The following is a 9,549-nucleotide window of genomic DNA, read 5'->3' on the forward strand; positions in this document are numbered from 1 at the left end:
TAGATAGATAGATAGATAGATAGATAGATAGATAGATAGATAGATAGGACTGATTTACTTTCCTCAGATAAAAATACTTTTCTTCTCAAAAAGGTTAGCTTTTTGCCGGGCATGGTGGCTCACACCTGTAATCCCAGCACTTTGGGAGGCCAAGGTGGGCAGGTCACCTGAGGTCAGGAGTTCGAGACCAGCCTGGCCAACATGGTGAAACCCCATCTCTACTAAAAATACAAAAATTCGCTGGGCATGGTGGCAGGCACCTGCAATCCCAGCTATTCAGAAGGCTGAGGCAGGAGAACTGCTTGAATCTGGGAGGCGGAGGTTGTAGTGAGCCAAGATCACACCATTGCACTCCCGCCTGGGCAGTGAGCAAAAAACTGTCCCAAAGAAAAAAAAAAAAGGCCGGGCGCGGTGGCTCAAGCCTGTAATCCCAGCACTTTGGGAGGCCGAGGCGGGCGGATCACAAGGTCGGGAGATCGAGACCATCCTGGCTAACACGGTGAAACCCCGTCTCTACTAAAAAAATACAAAAAACTAGTGGGGCGAAGTGGCGGGCGCCTGTAGTCCCAGCTACTCGGGAGGCTGAGGCAGGAGAATGGCGTGAACCCGGGAGGCGGAGCTTGCAGTGAGCTGAGATCCGGCCACTGCACTCCAGCTTGGGTGACAGAGTGAGACTCTGTCTCAAAAAAATAAAATAAAATAAAATAAAATAAAATAAAATAAAATAAAATAAAAACAAAAAAAAATTAAAACATTAGAAAAGTTAGCTTTTCAGAGCTTCTCCTATGTCTGCAGTTTCTCTGAATAACCAGCTCAAAATATGTCGAAGTAGTATATTTCAGGGTGGGATATTCTGTTCTCCTACAGTTGCATTTTGGGGTGGTGTGTCCCGAGCCCCAACACAGGCAAGGGGCCTGGAGATACCCTAGGAGGTGATGGGGACTTTCTGGCGCTGGGAAACTGAACTTTTTGTTTGTGCTGTGCTCCACGGCTTTCCTCAGGCCTCTGTGATGCGTTTCTCTCCGAACCCCTATCAGAGTGGAGTAAAGAGAGGCTGGCAGACAGGTTCCATAACGCAGCTGAGTCTGCTAGTGCCAGGCAGGGCTTGCACCTAGGTCTTGGATTAATTATTGGATTAATACCAAGGCCTCTGCTCTTTCCCCATCCCTCCCAGCAACCAACCCTTACCAGAATCCAGGCACAGTCCTTCAACAAGAGAGCAGTGAGACTGTGTGGCGCGTTTACACAATGAAACGTGACAGAGTAGTGAAAATGAACGAACTCCAGCTGCAGCACGGATGGATCCCACAGACGATGTTGAGGGAAGAGGCCAGACCTGAAAGAACACAGACTGCATGCTTCTATTTATACAAAGCCCAACAGCAGGCAGGTCTGAACCATGAGGTGGGAGTCAGGTGGTGCGGACCCCAGGGGAAGAAGGAAGACAGGGGGCCGAGAAGAGGCATGATTGGCTTCTGGGTTCTGGCCACCCTGTTCACTTAGTGATGAGTCCATCGTGAGTGGTGGGACTTCCATTTGTGCACTTTTCTGTACGTATGTTACACTTCAATTAAAAACTTTAAAAATTTTTGACAAGGCCAGATGCAGTGGCTCATACCTGTAATCCCAATGCTTTGGGAGGCCCAGGTGGAAGGATCATTTGAGATCAGGAGTTCGAGACCAGCCTGGGCAACATGGCAAGACCCCCATCTGTACTAAAAACAAACAATTGGCCGGGCGCGGTGGCTCACGCCTGTAATCCCAGCACTTTGGGAGGCCAAGGCGGGCAGATCACAAGGTCAGGAGATTGAGACCATCCTGGCTAACACGGTGAAACCCCGTCTCTACTGAAAATACAAAAAATTAGCCAGGCGTGGTGGCGGGCGCCTGTAGTCCCAGCTACTCAGGAGGCTGAGGTGGGAGAATGGCATGAACCCGGGAGGCGGAGCTTGCAGTGAGCCAAGATTGCACCACTGCATTCCAGCCTGGGCAACAGAGGGAGACTCCATCTCAAAAAAAAAAAAAAAAAATTAGCCAGGCATGGGGCACAAAACTGTTGTAGTCCTAGCTACTAGGGAGGCTGAGGCAGGAGCATTGCTTGAGCCCAGGAGGGTGAGGCTGCACTGAGCTATGATGGTGCCTCTGCACACCAGCCTGGATGACAGAGCGAGACCCTGTCTCAAAAAAATAAGGCCAGGCCGGGCGTGGTGACTCACGCCTGTAATCCTAGCACTTTTGGAGGCTGAGGCAGGTGGATCATGAGGTCAGGAGTTCAAGACCTGCCTGGCCAAGATGGTGAAACTATGTCTCTACTAAAAACACAAAAATTAGCCAGGCACAGTGGCAGGCTACTCAGGAGGCTGAGGCAGGAGAATCACTTGAACCCGGGGAACAGAGGTTGCAGTGAGCCAAGATCGTGCCACTGCACTCCAGCCTGGGCAACAGAGTGAGACTCTGTCTCAAAGCAAATAAATAAATTTTAAAAATAAGGCCAGGCACAGTGGCTCATGCCTGTAATCCCAGCACTTCAGGAGGCCAAGGCGGTAAGATCACATGAAGTCGGGAGTTCCAGACCAGCCTGACCAACATGGTGAAACCTCATTTCTTTTCCTTTTTTTTTTTTTTTTGAGGCGGAGTCTCGCTCTGTTGCCCAGGCTGGAGTGCAGTGGCGTTCACTGCAAGCTCACTGCAAGCTCCGCCTCCTGGGTTCACGCCATTCTCCTGCCTCAGCCTCCTGAGTAGCTGGGACTACAGGCGCCCACTGCCACTCCTGGCTTTTTTGTATTTTTAGTAGAGACGGGGTTTCACCATGTTAGCCAGGATGGTCTCGATTTCTTGACCTCATGATCTGCCCGCCTCGGCTTCCCAAAGTGCTGGGATTACAGGCGTGAGCCACCGCGTCCGGCCTTGTGAAACCCCATTTCTACTACAAATACAAAAATTAGCCAGGCATAGTGACACACACCTGTAGTCCCAGCTACTCGGGAGGCTGAGGCAGGAGAATCCCTTGAACCTGGGAGGCGGAGGTTCCAGTGAGCCGAGAACGCACCACTGTACTCCAACCTGGGTGACAGAGCAAGACTCCATCTCAAAATAAAATAAAATAAAATAAGCAAGGAGAAGGGGGTTTGTTGGTCCAATGAGGGAGATGTGCCCCATGTGGTGACAGACTGTGACAGGAACCTTCCACAGGACAAGGACCCCCTCTATGACCCTGGAAAGTTGCTGTGCTGCCTGCAAAGACAGGGAGCTCCTTTCCTCCACCTGGGACTGCCCCCACGCTCCAACTGCTTGCTAGGGAGTCCCTCCCTCCCAAGGAGTGAGGCCTAAGTCTCTTGAGCCCTTGGTCTCTCTGATCCTAGGGCTCAACCTGTTCCCTCCTGAGTGGGGCACTAGGGATAGATCCCAAGCCTTGGGGATGGGTAGGGAGCTGGTCCAGGCCTCCTGTCACTGCTTGTCATACCAGGTGCCCCACCTCAGAGGAGATCCCCAGACCCACTGCTTACACACAGGCTGGACAAACGCCGGGTCTCCCCACCCCAGACCTGGCCCTCTCTTCATAAAAGGCTCTGGTCCAGCAGCTGCTCTGGTCCAAATATGGAACTGCGAGGCCTGGGGAGGAAGCTGCAGCCCAGTCCTGAGGGGCCAGCAGGTAAAAACCCTCAGCTGCTCCTCCCCTACACACTTTCTAGAGCTTGCCACCTCCCAAAGCATCTGAGCTGGAGCTGGTGAGAACCTGAGTTGTGGGTCTCCAGTTTCCCTACCTGGCCTGGTCTCTCCTCCTGGCACATCAGGTGGGTGCCAGGCACTGAGCCCTGGGGCTGGCCAGAGGGAGGGCTGCAGGGTGAGGGTGCAAAGGAGCCAGCCCTGTGCTCTCAGAGGCCAGCTGGGGCCTCTTCATCTGCCTGTGGGGAAGGACTCTTGGGGTAAGGGCAGCAGTAGCAGACTCTGGTGAAGCTGCAGGAACGGCCCAGTGCCCAGAGGAGGAAGGTGAACAAGGGCCTGGGGGAAGGAGGTACAGGCCTAACACTGGGGTGCTGGGTACCTCGAGAATGTACCTTTCCCTCCATGGGCCTTAGTTTCCCCATCTGCAAAATGGGGGCGCTAATACAAAGTCCAGGAGAAGGTAGAGGGAGAGATGGCATCATTGGAAGAGCTAGTTTGGGAAACCTAACCAGGCAGTGGTCAAGGGAGGGGGCGGGACAGAGACAAGGGTTCCAGAGGAGTGTTTGCTCTTGCTGGGGCACAGCTGTTGCCAGGCTTCCAGGGGGCAGGCCCAGACACAGCTGTCGGGGTGGGGTGGGGGTGGAGGGGTTGCTCTCTAGGCAGTCACAGCTGTCCTGGCTGGGGCACCCCAGGGTTCCAGCAGCAGGAGGGAAGGGTGCAAGCTGAGGGCTGGGCGGGCCTGCTGAGAGCCTGTGATGGTTAACCCCTTCCGGAACACAGACCACAGCCAGCGGCCCTGTGTGATGAGGGCGAGATCACCGCATTTGCACCCTTGTGGGACTGTGGCTCCAGCTTGGTGAAGACTGGCTTCTCAGGCCACATTTCCCTCCATCATGGACTGGCCCCCAGCCTCACCCCTACCAGAATGTGAACCACATCCAGGCCCCTCTGCCTTCTGAGCCCCTAGCCTGGGCTCACAGCTCCAGTACCCACAGGCCTCTCTTCCCTCTAGACGCTTGATCAGCTGAGGGCAGGTCCCCATTCCTTTTCATTGTTCCTGTACACCAGTCTCACTGCCGGGACACTCAGAGGGCCCTAGCCCAAGCGCCCCATCCCTGGACCCCTCCAGCCACATACCCCACCTTTCCCCATCCCATACATCCAACATTCCAGAGAGGGGCCACCACAGGAGTGGTCCCCCGACATCTTCCATGTGTGACACCCGTGTGGCCCACCTGCCAGGCATCGAGCTAGGCATGGGGGCAGTTCCACAACATGCCCAACTTCAAGGGCATGTGCTGTTCCACTTGGCGGCTTGAGACCTCACTATGATCCTCAGTGGACATGGCTGCCTAGTCCTTTGTCACCACTGTTTGGCTCAGGGCTGGGGAGCCGGACAGCAGCCACTAGTGTCCAGGCCACCCGTCGGTCTCAACTGCTGCAACAGAGCCATCCTGTACCAGAGCAGGACTCCAGAGAGGCGCAGGCCCTGGCTTTCAACTGCCAGGGAAGCCACAGCTGGCTCTCACCCTGCTCCCGATCTCCCAGCTGTGGCCTACCAAGCCCTGCTCTGAGTCAAACAGAATCCACCCCTTAGGAGGCTCCCTGCCTGGTCCCATTTCTCAGGGCCTCCTCCCTCCAGCACTGGGGTGGCCTGCACTAAGCACCAGCGCCACATGGTGTGACCTCAGCCCCAGTCCTGCCAGTCTGTAGGGACTATTAAATGTTCACCTTAATAGAATTAACACTCCACAGCAGGGCCAGGCTTGGGAGCTCGCATCTGTAATCCCAGTACTTTGGGAGGCTGAGGCGGGAGGATCACCTGAGCTCAGGAGTTTGAGACCAGCCTGGCTAACGTGGTGAAACCTTGTCTCCACTAAATATACAAAAAATTAGCTGAGTGTCATGGCGTATGCCTGTCGTCTCAGCTACTTGGGAGGCTGAGGTGGGAGGATCACTTAAGCCCAGGAGGTTGAGGCTGCAGTGAGCTGATTGTGCCACTGCACTCCAGCCTGGGTGACAGGGAGATCCTGTCTCAAAAAAAAAAAAAAACCAAAAAACTCACAGCATACTCCTAAAGCCCCAATACAGGCTCTCTTTGCTCACTTCAGCACGATCAGAATTCAGGAATGTAGATGGACTTCACAGAAACCAACGTCCTGTCCAGGGCAGCACTGCATAATACCCTGGCATTGCAGGGCAGAAGCAGGAGACACCACCCTTGCCCCCAGCACCAGGAATAGCAAAGTGGGGTGGGAGGGGCCTCTGGGGCCCATAGCTCCAGCTCAGGAAGAAGCTGGGCCTCTCACGGGCACCGTGGGACAGGGCAGCATAGGGAAGGAAGGGACCTAGTCAAGCACACGGCTGTGGGTGTCCTTGGCTTGCTCCTTTCTTTCCTAAGCTGCAGGTTACCTAACTGTGAAACAGGGTAACACCTCCTACGCTGTGTTCAAATCTTGGCTCTGCCATTTACTACTGGGACCATGAGCAAGTTACTTTTCACTCTCAATTTAACTTTTTTTTTTTTTTTTTTTTGAGAGTCTTGCTTTGTCACCCAGGCTGGAGTGCAGTGGGGTGATCTCAGCTCACTGCAGCCTCTGCTTTCCAAGTAGCTGTGATTACAGGCACACACCACCACACCAAGCTAATTTTTTTTTCTTTTTTTTGAGACGGAGTCTCGCTTCTTCACCCAGGCTGGAGCGCAAAGGCACAATCTCGGCTCACTGCAACCTCTGCCTTCCGGGTTCAAGCGATTCTCCACCACGTGCCATCACGCCTGGCTAATTTTTGTATTTTTAGTAGAGACGGGGTTTCACCATGTTGGCCAGGATGGTCTCAATCTCTTGACTTCGTGATCTGCCTGCCTCGGCCTCCCAAAGTGTTGGGACTACAGGTGTGAGCCACCGCGCCCGACCTAATTTTTTTTTGAGACAGAGTCTCACTCTGTCACCAGGCTGGAGTGCAATGGCGTGATCTTGGCTCACTACAACCTCCGCCTCCCAGGTTCAAGCGATTCTCCTGCCTCAGCCTCCCAAGTAGCTGGGATTATAGGCATGTGCCACCACGCCCAGCTAATTTTTGTATTTTTAGTAGAGACAGGATTTCACCCTGTTGGCCATGATGGTCTTGATCTCTTGACCTCGTGATCCACCCACCTCGGCCTCCCAAAGTGCTGGGATTACAGGCATGAGACACAATGACTTTTTTTTTTGTTTGTTTGTTTGCTCTGTCACTCGGGCTGGAGTGCAGTGGCACAATCATGGCTCACTGCAGCCTCAGACTCCTAGGCTTGGGCAATCCTCCCGCTTCAGCCTCCCAAGTAGCTGGGATTATAAGTACCTGCCACCAGGCCCAACTAATCAAAAAAAAATTTTTTTTAGAGACAGGGTCTCACTATGTTGCCCAGGCTGGTCTCAAACTCCTAGCCTCAAGCAATCCTCACGCCTGTTTCCCAAAGTGCTGGGGCTACAGGCGTGAGCCGTGGCACTGGCAATTTATCCTTAGACTGGGAGCTACACTACCACAGTAGTTCACCAGGCTCCGCAGCAACACCTCCCCTCTCCCCGGACCTCATCTGTCCTCAGGGATATAGAACAACCTGTTGCACTTGGGGAGAGAGTATTCTAGCAGAAACTAGAAAAGCCTGCCCCCTAGTTTGAACTACCTTCAAAGCCGGCGGCAGAAACCATCTTGTGAATGGCGTCCCTCCCCCTGGGGACACAGTCCCTTTCAGTCCAGTCCAGGCTCTGGACTATTGCTCAGTGGTGGTGCCTCTTGCCCCGGCTGCCCACTGAAGCTGTGGCAGCAGCATGGGGCAGCCCCAGGAGTCACACCACACCTCACTGAAGCAGTCACTGTGAAGGTGGAGGAGGAGGAATGGGTGCAGACCTCAACTCTCCCTGCACACAGCCAGCAGGGATGAAGGAATGGCCTCAAGCTCTCCAACTGTGGCCATTTACCCTTCAGCAAGGGGATGGCCATTCCAAGAAGTTTCTGCCTGGGATGAAAACACAGCCTTCAAGGAACAAATAACTTGGGGGGCAGAATTCTGTCACATGGGAGACTGGCCGTGTGATTCGCCAGGCAAATCGCTCTCCCTTCCCAAGGGCTGTGCTGCCCTTCTTTGGGCCTCAAACATAAGACAGCTGCACAAACCTCAAACATAAGAAAGCTGCCTGCAGGTGTGTCCCCGCCCACAGGGGAGAAGCCACAACATGCCACGGCTGGGACCCACGGAACAGGTATGACCCCAGCTCCTCTTTCCCCAGGTGTTTGCTCTGCTGGGGCACAAACACTCCATGTGGATCAGGGTCTCCTGCCCCCCACTCCAGCAGATACAGACTGCCAAGCACAGCACAGTGGGGCAGCCCTCCACAGTCCACAGAAAGCACTGAGCTCCAGCTCCCCCGGGCCAGGGCTGGCAGGAGCCCTGCTTGGGGAACAACCTGCATAGCTCCATCTGTCACATTAGGGGGTCACAGCCTCCACCAACTCATAACTCTCCTGCCCCAGCAGGCCTGACAGGAGCTACCCTTCCTTGGAGCCTCTGTCTTCTGTGAATGGACGGAAGAGGGCAGGAATCTTAAGAGACAAAGAATATTTTGAGTAACCCAATAAAGTCAGAGGAAAGAAGCACTCTCGTCTATTCACCTCCCACACACGGGGACTGAAATTTACATTTGGACACAGATGTCAAATGTCACAAGGCTGGCTTGGGACTTTCTTTCCAGGATGCAAAGCAGGCGCCCTTCAGAACACCTTTGGCCTCTACTTAGAACTTCTGGGAAGTGGCACAAACACACACATTTGGTCTCTGTTCCCAACTCTGGCTGCTTGCCTCAGACAGCCTGAGGTTTTCTCTGGCATGGGGCCTCTTCACAGGGCAAGGCATGGGGCTGTCACAGCCACGCACCTTCTGATGTTCGGGCCCAATGTTGGGACAGGCTCAGGGTCCAAAGCTTCCCAGATTCACGCTGCCCATGGTGCCCCAGCATCAGGAAGCCATCTCAGCAGCTGAACAAAGTGTCTTTTATTTGTGACATACAAATACAACCAATGCAAAAAGAGATCACTTTTTCCCTTTGATTCCAGTGATAACAAGCTGCTAAAGAAAAAAATATATATATATCAAGAAGGAGTTTATCTTCCGAATTTCTTCTAAAAAAAAAAAAGGATTAAAAATAACCATTCACATGTCCTATACATACTTGACACCAACAAAAATAACCTGACATAGGGTGGATGTAACTAAAATTAAAAAAAAAAAAAATCTTAACATGCTCCAAACAAACAAAAAGCCTGGTACAAGAGGCCTGCTATGTTTTTGTTTTTGTTTTTGTTTTTTTTTTGAGATGGAGTCTCGCTCTGTCACCTAGGCTGGAGTGCAATGGCAAGATCTCAGCTCACCGCAACCTCCACCTCCCAGATTCAAGCAAGTCTCCTGCCTCAGTCTCCCGAGTTGCTAGGATTACAGGCCACAACCACGCCCGGCTAATTTTTGTATTTTTCAGTAGAGATGGGGTTTTGCCATGTTGACCAGGCTGGTCTTGAACTCCTGACCTCAGGTGACCCTGCCTGCCTCAGCCTCCCAAAGTGCTGGGATTACAGGTGTGAGCTACCGCGCCCAGCCATGCCTGCTATGTTTCTCAAAACCAAGACCTGGGGGAAGTGGAGAAAGACAGATGTTTTGGAAATGAATGGGCTCAACACCAACGAGAGTGATTGCGGGTCTCAGACAGTGCCTCTCCCACCCTAGTCCCAACCTCCTGAGGAACCCTTTGGGACATGGCCTGCAGAGACTGGGGTGAGCAGGGTATGGCACCAAGCACCCGTTGACCAGTTGATGCCACGCATCCAGTGACTGGAAAGAGACAATGTACACTG

The sequence above is a fragment of the Piliocolobus tephrosceles genome, chromosome 13 (assembly GCF_002776525.5).
Source record: "Piliocolobus tephrosceles isolate RC106 chromosome 13, ASM277652v3, whole genome shotgun sequence".
NCBI classification, from domain to species: Eukaryota; Metazoa; Chordata; class Mammalia; order Primates; family Cercopithecidae; genus Piliocolobus; species Piliocolobus tephrosceles.